Raw genomic sequence first — 12,571 nt, forward strand, 5'->3', positions numbered from 1 at the left:
CATAAGACTGGATTATATTCATTGGGAGGTCTTGGAAGAGACTTTATTTATCAAAATAATAAGGAATGGGCCAGTAGGGGAGAACCAATATCTTTAAGAAGCGTCAAGGTGGCTGTCCCTAAAGCCTCTTTATGTGGTATGAAACTATTGAGCTGTACACTCAGTCCTCTGTACACTAGGGCTGAGTAGGTGATGCTGTTACAGAATTGGGGGATGAGAGGATCCTGGAGTAGCGAGGTGGCAGCACTCAACTGTCAGAAGCAAAGTGGGCATAATTACCATAATGGGCAGAAGCTTGGAATGGCAGCCAGGAAGGGCTTATCCGTGGGGATCTATGGAGATTGCTAACATAACATCATGTTCCTAGGGGCAAGATAGATGGGCAGCCAACAAGGATATTGCTTAAGATATGTATGCAATCAAAATAGATGATAAATGTGTGATCAGAAAGCTGAGGGCGGCTGGGCTAATGGAAAGTCACAATTCCTTGCTGAGTTTATCTCCTGAGGCAATTCTCAGACATACAACCCATCAACCGAAGGAGGAGCCAGAAATCCACAAGAAAAGGTTCAGCAACACCTGTGAGTATATAGAGTAGTGATACACTCAGTGCTTCCCTCAGAGACCTACTGACACTTACTCAGGTAACTGTACACTTTGGAGAAGGATATATCCTAACGTTTCAAGGACTGATGGATCTGTGTTTTTATTGATCCTGATTCCTAGGGACCCAAAGTCCCTCAATCGTCTACTGTCAAAGTAGGGACACACAGGGTCAGGGAAAAAATGAAATCTTGGCCTATGTCTATTGCAGTGTGTTCACTGGGGTCAGAGACTCACCTAATGGTCATTTCCTGTGTTTTTGAATGCATAATCAGGAAGAACATACTTAGCAGTCAACAGAACATTCACATTAATTCCTTGATCTTTGGAGCAAAAGCTATTATAGTAAGAGAAGCCAAGTAGAAGCCTTTGAAATGGCCTCCACTCTAACCAAGAGTAAATAAAAACAATATCACTTTTTAGAGGTTGGCAGATTAAAAATTTAAGGGATGTAGGGGTGGTAATCTTCATCATATACCCAATTAACTCAGCAGTCTGGTTCCTGCAAAAACTGGATGCCTCATGGCAAGATGACAGTAGACTAATACAAACTTAACTAATTGCTGATGCTGTGCCAAATGTGGTATCTTTATGAGAGGAGAATTACACAGCCTCTTTATATGGCATGAAACTATTGAGCTGGCAAATGCACCCTTTTCAATACCCATTAGAAATGAGGATCAGAAGCAGTTCACATTTACGTGGGGTGGACAACAGTATACATTTGCAGTCTTATCCCAGGACTATGTTCATTCTCCTCTCGGTCACTATATAAACTCAAGAGAGCTGGATCTTGTGGACATTCTGCAGAACATTGCTTAGTCCACTTTATTCATAACATCTTGTTAATTAGATATGATTAGCAAGAAGTGGCAAATGTATGATTTGGTAAGACACATGTGCTCCTTAGGGAAAGAGATGAATTCTAAAAAGCTTCAAGGGCCTGTCACGTTAGTGACACATCTACTCATGTGATGTCAAGTGACCATTCAGCCATGACTTTCTATCATGTGCTGGATACTGTCAGCCCACCAAGTAATAAGACTGGGTTTAGAAGCAATCCATCATAAAATGGAAGTGGTAGATTCAGCATGGAGCTTAAGCAATTCCAGAGAGCAAAAAGTACGCTGCATGACGCAGTCATGTCATATATCAGTGTTTGACCAATGTCTCTCCCTTAGCTCACATTTAAAGCCTTTAGGGGTTTCTTACAAATGGCTGACGGAAGAAGCAAAAGCCTGAGCTTGGTTCACAGATCAGTCAACTTGGTATGTGGCTATAAGCTAAAAAAGGATTACTGTTCTACTACAATCACATGCAAGCGTGGGCCTGAATGACAGTGGTGAGAAGAAATCCTTCAAATGGGCAGTTATTCAGTGATTTAGTGATCTGGGTTAGATATTTTGTTGGAGTGGGAAGTGACTCGAGATAAGATATCCCAGACTCACGAGCAAGGGTGAAAGGCTTAGCTGGTTGGAAATATGCAAACTCGTGGGCAGTGTGAATGGCTTAGTCAATTGGTCAGGAGCTTGGAAGAAGAAAGATTGGATAATCAGTGATAAAGATGTCTGGGGAAGAGACATGTGGTTAGAACTATAGAAATGGGCACCAAATGTTAGTAACTTTTGTCACACCTTAATGTAGAAGAGGAATTAAACAACTAAGTGGACAAGAGAGATGTCAGCCTTGCTCTATCCTCAGACACCTCAGGGCCTGTGCAATAGGCTTTCGAATGGAATGGCATAATAGCAGAGAGGGAAGCCTTGTGTGGGCCCAATAGTATGGGTTCTCTCTCACTCACAGAGGCCGAACACAAAGGCTGCTATTACTAATATCCAATCTACCAGCCACCAAGACCAATGCTGAGTCCCTACCAAGGTGCCATTTCTCAAGGAGACCAAGCAACTACCTGGGGGAAAGTTTTTACTGTGATCTCCCTTCCACTCTAAAAGGGACAGTGATTTATTCTGACAGGATTGTCTTATGTTTCAGGGAGAGTTGACCTTGGTCATTATCATTACTCAAGCATTCACAAAGTATCTAATTACTGACATGGGCTCTCACATAATATTGCGTGAACAAAGGAACCAAATTTATGACAGAACAGGCATGACGATGATCACGTCACTATGGGACCACCAGTCCTCGCACATAACACACCATCCCCAAACTGGATGGCCTGGTAGAGCAGCAGAATTGGAATTGCCTCTTCTCAGTTGAGGTATCAACTTGTAAATGATACCCTACGAGTTTGGGGTGCCATCCTCCAGGATGTGGCGTGCACATTAAACCAAAGGCTATTGTCTGTTACTCTGTACCTAACAGGTAGAACATATGGATCTGAGAACCAAGGCGCAGAAGTAGAAGTGACTCTACCCACCATCACTCCCATTGATCCTCTTGAGGAATTTGTGCTTCTCATTCCTTCAACTGTAAGCTCTATCCTTCTAGAGGTCCTGGTTCCCAGAGGGAGGACTGTCACCCCAGAAGACACGGTAAGAATTCTAACAAACATTTGTTGCATTGTCGTTTTGGGGCTTCTCATGCCAGCGGACCTGCAGGCTAAGAAAAGAGTTACATAGTTGATACAGATACATACAGGGAAAACCCCAGGGATGAGAGAGGTAGATTTTGGGGTGCTGCATCTACAAGCTAAGGAACACCAAGGATTGCTGGCAACCACCAGAAGCCAGGAGAGAGGCATGGAACTCATTCTCCCTCAGAACCTCCAGAAGGAACCGCAGACACCCTGATTTCAGACTTTTAGCTTCCAGAACTGTGAGAATAAATTTCTATTGTTTTAAGCCAAAAAAAAAAAAGAAGAAGAAAAAGAAAGAAAAGAGTTACCTAGAGTGGGATGATTAACCTCTGTTATCATAAATCTTTGCTCAAGAAACCTCATCATAGGGCCTCTTTCTAGGGAAACTAAGGTATAAAGAAAATTTCCAGGAATCCTGTTGGTTACCAATTTTGAAAACAATCAGTTACAACCAAAGGATTTCTCAGTAACGGAAAGTTTGGTCCAAGCGTTACTCCAAAGATATGTATACCCACACACACATAAATATATACATAGATGGGTGTATATGTGCGTGTATGTGTGTGTGTGTATAAATCACAGAAATTTTGTATGTTTCAATGGGTGAATAAGCCAAACTCCTACTCCTCCAAATGGCCTGGGAGCTTTACCTTTCAGCAGCAAGGAAAAGCGAAGGTTCAAATCCTGAGTGGTGGGCATGCCTGTTTCAGTGACTTGTGGGCACACGCATCTTCTTCTTGGAAAGGAATGTAGGCTGTATGCCTGCAGGGGCGTACCTGGGATGAACACATGACTCAAATGCATGTCTTGGAAAAGAACCAGTGGGCACATGGCCTGCTGAGTAGAGTGCAGGTGAAGCAGATTTGATTTACGAATGTACTTTGGGAAGATTTTATATTAGGCAATAATCAAAACCTTCAAACGAGGCCTGGATCTAATTCTTTGGACTTGCCTGTAAGTGGACTTTTACAATTATAGATATTACATTAATACAATAATTTTTAAATAGCTGAAATGCGAAGGAGAGATGAGATCATTTGCCTCAGACAGAGAGGCATGTATACTTTTAAAGTAGCGATGGGGAGAGAAGATACCCAATGACTTGCAAAAATCAACATCTCAGCAGGAAGAAGCAAGACAGATCAGAAGATCTCAATCTGAAAAACATCCAAAATGAAAAACCACTTTATTTGCATGCTAGAAGAAGCCACATATATGGTTATTGAAATATTTGATAAATGTCAAAAAGAATCTGGCCCAACATTTTAGTACGTTTGGTTTAGTTTCATTAACTATTTAAATTTGAAGTTGGCAATCTCCCATATGAGCCAAGATTACCAAAAGAAAACTTGGATAATTGATGTTATCTAATAATAAAGAAAGGTGCTCAGGCTCTTTTCTATGAAGGCAGAGATGCTTTAAATCTCTTGGGAGATTTGCCCACCATGTCACATAGGGTGAAGAGAACAGAGGAAAAGAATGTCAAAGAAGGGCTGACATGGAGCATAAATCAAAAAGCTCCACAGGGGTGCCGAAGGGGTCTAAGAGAGCAACATCTGAACATTTGCTCTTGATGGGTGAAAATTTGCGGCACAGCTAAGGAGCTGTGGGTTGCAGTCTTTACAGATTCCGTGTGCCAGGAGCCTGATGGATTTTCTTTCAGGTCTTTGAAATCCTGTCTCTAATATTATTCCCTCCAAGTTCAGCTGTACGTGGTTGCCCTGTTAGTCTTTCGTGCTTGACTGTTTCTCACAGGCCTGACTAAGAAAATATCCCTCAGGAAGATGGCTACGGCAGGCTTTCCTTTCTATTTCAGAGCAACTCGGATAACTCAGACCCCCTCCTCTGAGTCATCCAGTGAGGGCTGAAGGTTTGGAAACTGGACAGGATCTGATCTACACAAGTGATAAATTCACATCAAAAGACTTGGCACTTAGGTCTGGGGAAGCACCTAAGAGAATGGACACTTCTCCAAACCCCGAATGCTCGTGAGAGCCAGTAAATCTGGATTGGAAATCTTACAATAAGATGATTTCCCGTGAAATCTCTGGTACTTCATGTTTCCTATCAGGTCATAAATGTCATGAGAACAGCTTTCCTTATTATATTTAAGTTTGTTCAGTGCCAGCTTGCGTTTTGGCCTAGAGCCAAAAACACAGAACAGGGAGACACTGAAATGAAGAAAGCAATTGACCACTTTGGAAGAACCTGGAGAGTTTCGTGCAGATTCTGATCTAGGAGGTGCTGGGGGGTGTTTCTTCCTTTTGGAAGCTGGTTGCCTTATCCTTCTAGCAAATGGGGAGATGTGCACAGGTGGCAGTTCTGAGGCGCACCTGGCTGAAGGCCTCTACTGGAATCATCTCTCTGCTGAGAAGACACTGTTTTGAGTTTAACAATGTTGGACAATGTTATTCCAATAGAAGAATCTTAACTGGCACTTGTAGGTCAGACGTGCAGATCTCTAGTCACATGTAAACAGACAGCCAAAAACACACTCTGGCTAAAGATTCTGGAATGTGAAGAAGCACAGGGCTTGGAGTGTGGAACACAGAGGAATAAAAAGACAAGGCAAGAATGTGAAAGTGGAATGTTGTACTGCAAAGAGTACAGGTGGGTCTGGGGACAGGGAGGTTGTGGCGTTGAGGAGGGACCCGAGTGTGGAAAGAAGTATGTCCTTGCTCTGAGCCCCCTAATTCCCTAACAAAATATCAGAATCCAGTCTCTTGGATATTGGCATCTACTGGGATCTTCCTTTATGACTTTTAACTTTTTCTTTTGGTGAGGAAGATGGGCCCTGAGCTAACATCTGTGGCCTATTTTCCACTTTTTGCTTGAGGAAGATTGTTACTGAGCTAACATCTGTGCCAATCTTCCTCTATTTTATATGTGGGACACTGGCACAGCATGGCTTGATGAGTGGTGCATAGGTCCAGGATCCAAACCTGCGAACCCTGGGGCTGCCAAAGCAGAGCGTGCAAACTTAACCACTACACCACCAGGCCAGCTCCTGACTTAACTTTTTAAAAGTCTCTGAAATAAATAGAAAGGAGATCTGAAGATATGAAGGTAGCAAGCACCCTTTAATTGATTTAATTAATTTCTCATTTCATCTACCAGAAATTCCAAGGAAAACAATTATACGACAAGAGCATTCTTATTTTTCATTACAAAAGAATTCTACTTTTCTCTATAGGATACTGTAAAATTCTGGGCCTTACTGTTTATTGCTTTGGTCCTTCAACATTCATTTACTGAATGCTTATTCTCAGACACGGTGATAAGCTCTGGGGTTACAAATACGAATCAGACATAGATTGTTGCCCTCAGAGCAAGCCTGGCTTCAAGAATGTGCCACCTTTGCAGTGGCAGAGGGCCCCACTATTAGAGAGCCTGATGCTTGGCTTAATGCTCAGGTGTCCCTGTCTTGCAATTCTTAAAGAGTTTTGAACAAGGGGCCCTGCATTTTCATTTGCACTGGGCCTTGCAAATTATGTAGCTGGTCCTGCCTCAGAGGCTCGTTTGAGGAGAAAAGAACATTTAAATAAATAACAACAGTACAATAATATCTCATACATTTGTGATAATATAAAAAAAAAGAAAAGAACAAGCATATACTGAGCGGCTTGCTGTGAATCCCAGAAGAAGGTGTAATTACGTGGGCTTGTGGGAGGTCATATGTTTTAATTTAGGGTGTGTTATTTTGGTGAGAATTTGGATACAAATTTACACCTTATAACTGTTTCCATTTTGCCAAGATGCTGCAAAGTTGTATTAATTTGCACAATTAGTTTAGTCCAAAAATCCCAGAGCACAAAGAGCCAGAGATTGTGATTTGTTAAATAACCTTACTTCTAACTTGTCACAGATTATTCTTACTTCCCATCGCCTGTCATATGGTGCAAGACTTGTGGGGGACAAGCAGAGAACATGGTGCAAAGGAGTGTGTGTGTGTGTGTGTGTATGTATGTGTGTGTATGTGTGTCTGGGTAAAGGTACACAGGAGCATTTCAGCTGGGAACAGGCAGATAGACATTTGGTTATTAATTATGTTGCTTTGAGTTCATAATAAGTACGTTTTAGTAATCTCAAGTGACTGGGTTGTTGGAAATTGCTAAGGCTGAGTGAAGGTAGAGATTTGGTGCTGGTAAAGATCTGTATTTAGAGACAGAAATTTAGGTTAGATAAAGATAGAAATAACAAGAAACTAAAAATAATGATATTACCATATGGGTAGTAATATAGTGATTCCATGTTTTGTATTCTAATTAGTTTCTTTGGCAAGTTAACAACAATAGCCCTTTGTCTTTTCATCAAGTGGGTGGGTTTTATTTTTTTTAAGGAAGCAATTTAAATGTCAGAGTTGAGTATTGGAATACCAAAAATTTTCATTCTCTTCTAAGATGCTTTTTGAAGCTGAGGCTTGTAGATTGTTTTTAAAGATTTTTTTTTTTTGATACACGATGTCAGCAATTCTTAATTTTTTTTATCATAGGAATTTCCCTTTCATCCAACATCCTCCCTCTTTAAAAACTGAGCTACCCCACTCTTCATCTCCTATTAAAAAAAAAGGCAGCCGACTCAAATGCCAGACGGAAGGATTTCTAGGCCATTTAGAAGAGGAGTAACATTGCTTATGTTCTTTTGTTTTTGTTTATTTTAAGAAGTTTGGGTTTTCACGTGAGCTGTAGTCTATATATCTAGAATTATGTTTGGTAAAAGGAGTAAAGATTGGATTGTGAAGGAGCATCTAACTGAGAAGGAAAGGCAGAGGCCTTGATAATAATTTCATATGATAAAAATGGGGAGGAGATTGTAAACCTAGAGGCTTAGGCAGGAGAAAAGAGATGATGTCGGGCACGTGGGACTATTCAGTTTTGGTGACACTCACTATGATAATAGAGGCATTGTCATAAGCTAAAGCAACATTTGCAGATCCAAGTTAAGAAGTGAGATTTTTACAGAGATAAAAAGTTTTGAGGAAAGGAGCACACAAAAAAAGTTCCTAAAAATTCAACGTATATAAACCTACAGAGTGTTGTTAGGTGACACTGAAGTGTGTCTGTGCAGGCAAATTTTTGGAAAATAAAGTAGCATGAGTAATTTTTACAGTTTTGCATATCAGAAAGATGGTTGATTTAAGTATGTGTTTATTTGAATATGCTAGGAGTATCTGTCCCAGTTTCATAGATAAGAGTGTGCATGTTTGTGGTTTGTGGTTTTAGAACCAAGGTGCCCAGAGGGAGGAGCACACAGCTGGGGTGTTAGCTCTGAACTTCGTCATTATCACCGCCATCATCATTAGGCAACAAGGACATTATACATTTTGGGGTGTTCAGCCCCACAAGTGTGATCCAAATGCTAGTTGCTTGGATGTTTCTGATGCTCCCAGAATACTGAGGTCACCCTGTCCAGCCCCACTGCCAATTGGGAAACCAATATCTTCAACCATGTTCTTATCTCCAAACTCTCTAAGGCTTCTTGGGGTTGTTATTTCTTCTCATTACTCCCATCTCTGCTCTGATTCGTGCCTTATGTGACTGCTGCTCTCTCTCTCTTTTCCATACCACTTCGTCCCACTCTGGACACTGCCTTGATTATTTTAATTCCCCAAAGTGCCAATAACACAAGACTAAGTGTGTGGCAGACTTTTGCTTTGAGAGTAATTGCTATGGACTGAATGTTTGCGTCTCCCCAGAATTCATATTTTGACACCCTAATCCCCAGTGCGATGGTATTTGGAGATGGGGCCTTTAGGAGGTAGTCAGGTCATGAGAATGGAGCCCTCTTGATGGGATTAGTGCCCTTATAAGAAGAGACACAAGAGAGCTTGCTTCCTGTCTGCGTGCATGCAGCAGGGAAAGGCCATGTGAGGATACCTGGGAAGAGGGCCCTCATCAAGAACCCGACCATGCTGGCACCCTAATCTTGGACTTGCAGCCTTCCCAACCATGAGAAATAAATGTTTGTTGTTTAAGCCACCAGTCTATGGTAATTTGTCACAGCAGCCCAAAGTGACTAAGACAGTAATGCAGTGATTACACAGTATAACTGTAGACAATATGAACCATCACTGCTCTAAGGTTCATTAGCAATTTCTTACCCTTACACACTTTTTGCTATTCTTATGTCCTCCTTAAGTTTTGGCTACCTTTATCTTTTTGTCTCTGGTCCTGCTCTACCTGCTAGCCTCCAACCCCCAAATTCCTATTAATTTTTTATGCAATATGATTTAACTTCTGCTCTCCACTCTAACTAAGGCATATGATTAAGCATGATCGAGCATTTTAGCATAGAAGACTTTCTATTGTGAGTGACTATCATTTCATAGCACAGAAGTTTTAAGGAGCTCTGCTAACCTAAGAGGTTTTCTACTGGGGGTGTCTAAAATTTAACAGTGCAAAAACAAAGCAAAACAAAAAGAAGAAAAAAACCTCGCAGAAGATCTAAAATTTCATTTTTTTTTTTAACATGATCGAAATCTTAGAGAAGATTCCCTTTACCTCGTCAGAGCACCAGACGTGGAATATTTTGTTCTCCTTCCTTTAGAAACACAAATTAAATACAAATGATCCTTGTAGTCTCAATGATTACAAACTAGAAAAATTCAGCGTAAATTGAATAACTAAGTAGAAGACTCTATTTGTACAAAAAAACCTCTTCAATTAAGCAACTATATAAGTCAGACTTTGTACTTGAGAATTTCACACACACTATCTCTTTAATTTTTACAACAAACTGGTAGGTAACTTTTAAGCGTCTAATTTCACATATTGCTATGGTGTTGAGTGGCATTCAGTTGGAGATACTGACCAACGGGTGACTACATTTCAGATTGTGTACTCAGTTTAACAAGTTAATAACCTATACAATTTCATGTACTTTGAAATGATCAGGATAAAGAAGAATGCCAAAATTTTAGTTTATAATAGAATGTATCCATTTCCAATGACCATAACTTTTGTGTACTTCATCCTTGGGGACCACTTCCTCCCTCCTGGAATCAGTGTATTTGGAGGTCAAACTATTGATCAGAAATGTGTAATTGGAAAATAGAAAGAAGTGTTGTTTAGAGATGTTTTACCAAAGTTCAGGAAACCTTAATGAACTGTTCCTACCCCAGTGTCCCTTCCAAGGAGACATTTTTCAGTGCAGGCCTCCTCTTTTCCTTGACACGTATTTTCTTGAGATCAGTTGATGTTACTGGTTAATATATAATCAAGTCATTACTTCATGAGACTGAGAAAGAATCCGTTCCTCAGGCTTCTGGATTACCTCAAAATCATAGCTTATGTACACCCCAGAGGAACTGGAAGGCTGAGATTAAATGACTCATCCAGTGTCACACAGACAGCAGGTGCCAGTGCTTTTTGCTTCTGCACCACAGAGACGAGCCACTCTTTAGTTACTAAGAGAGGCTAGAGCATCAAGAGCTGTTCTAGGGGATAAATGAAATCAACCTGACTTAGTAGGCCCTTGATTTATAAGAGGGGTAAAATTATTAATGTATAATTGGCATAAAACATTGCTAAATGTGTATTTATAGTCTATTCCCTCCTTCCACTCTCATCAGAGGGAAAGAATTGTGCCCTGTATGTCAGCTTCTGGGCTCCCCTTTGAAGTAGAGAACCTTAGTAATGAGCAATGTGGAAGAAAAACGGAAAAGAAATCCAAGAGGCTGAGTTGATTTACATGAGAGCTGGCAGGGGAGGAAGGCCAGGGAGAGCAAAAAGCTTTATGGGCTTGATGTCAGGGAGAACATTTTTCTTTGCAAAATGGCAAGCGAGAAGCAAAGAATAGAAGACTCTTGAGTAGCTTTAATGAGGGAGGACTGGAGAACAGAAACCAAGAGTTTAAATATTGTTACTTTGAGTTGTGAATTAGGTTCTCTGTATTAGTCTTTGCTAACGCAAGCAAAGAGTAGAATTATTCCTAATTACTCTTGGTTACTTCACTGGACTATTTCTTTGAGTGAGACACCTTGGCAAGGCTTGGTCACTTGGAGCCTTGGGCTTTATTTGGATCACAGTTGGAAGAAAGAAACCTTGTTCCTGAAGATTTATTCATTTGAAGTAGAGTTAGGGCTGTCTTCATGGGTGTGTGGCCACAGCAGTGGCACAGGCCTCTGTGCTCAAAGGACCCCATGTTTGCCAACTGTAGTCCTGAAACTCTTGATAACCTGATAATCTTATTTTGAATTTGAGTTTTGTAAGTGAAGTCTGATGGGACAATGGAGCATGGGCCTAGAGGAGTTGGCTGGAGTCAGGTGGTGTCCAGAGTGGGGCATGGTGGCAGCTGTCCCAGTGCTGGTGATCTGGAGCATTGGGCAGCACAGCAGATTCAAATCTCTTGCCCACCCGGATCCAGGAACTGAGTGATCCCTGGTGTAGAGGTTTAAAGATCCTCAGGGTCACTTGTCTGCCCAGAGTTGGGCCAGTGGGAAGGGGAAATGCCTGACTCTGACTTACCCCAGGGCAGCTGGAGAGAGGGGAACCTGGCTGTGTAGGACTCGAAGCAGACCACACTCATGCTCCATGACATAGGGCAGGGTGCCCAGGGCCTGAAGGTGAGGGATGGGAGTGGGCTGGGGATGTCTGCTCTCGCTGGGCAAGTATCCCTGTGGAGTGCTCCCTTGACCTGTTGTGTTTGAGGGCACGCTCTCTTCCCACTTCCAACTTTCCTGAGTCTGACCTGTGTTTGTCTCTTCTGGTCCCTTCAGGCAGGCTCTGGGAACGAACCACTAAATATGAACTCGATAATTCTGGTGATGCCCCATACCAGGTTACTACGCTAATATTCCCACTTAAAACTGACACTCCATAGTATAAATACGGATGGTAACACTCATCTAGCAATTTAAAATTTTAATTTTTCTCTACTTAGGATGAAATTAAATAGCAAATAAGAAACAACATGAGAAGTGGCAAAGCCACAAAGATGCAAGAAACATCAGTTCCCCAGTAGACACATGGAAGAATGCTACCTGGAACGTGCTCATTGAACTTGTCCATGTAATGACCATCAAGTAAATGCCTCTTGTGTTAAGCCTCTGAATTTGGGAGATTTCTTATAATAACTAGTTTACACTAACAGCTTTCACCAAAATCCATAATAGGCTCATTTAAGTGTTTCAAGTAACCTTTAAAAAAATGGAATCTATGCTTCAATTTTACAGATGAGGAAATAGAAGTTTTGGGAGTTAAAGTACTTTCTCTTATAAATGTAAAGACCTGCTAGCAGAGCCAGACACAGATGCCAGAGCCCTGTCTTCTAGTCCAGCTCACTTTCTACTTTGTTGGTGATAAATTCTACAGAGTAAACAGTAAATATTCATCTGTGGCATGCTTTTGGAAGCATTATTAGGTAGAGAATTGCAGTAGCATTTCTTACTTAAAAATCCTAATAGAAGCAAAGTGTCAATATATAATTTTT

General features: G+C 41.2%; 1 long non-coding RNA gene across 1 annotated transcript; it reads left to right on the forward strand.

Moving 5' to 3' along the window:
* The first annotated feature begins 5,636 nt into the window (after nucleotides 1-5,636).
* Nucleotides 5,637-12,184, forward strand: LOC139077818 (uncharacterized). Its single transcript, XR_011530338.1, has 2 exons — nucleotides 5,637-5,752; nucleotides 12,023-12,184. It is a non-coding gene; the product is annotated as an uncharacterized lncRNA (long non-coding RNA).
* The last annotated feature ends 387 nt before the right edge of the window (nucleotides 12,185-12,571 follow it).

The sequence above is a fragment of the Equus przewalskii genome, chromosome 20 (genome assembly GCF_037783145.1).
Source record: "Equus przewalskii isolate Varuska chromosome 20, EquPr2, whole genome shotgun sequence".
NCBI lineage: Eukaryota > Metazoa > Chordata > Mammalia > Perissodactyla > Equidae > Equus > Equus przewalskii.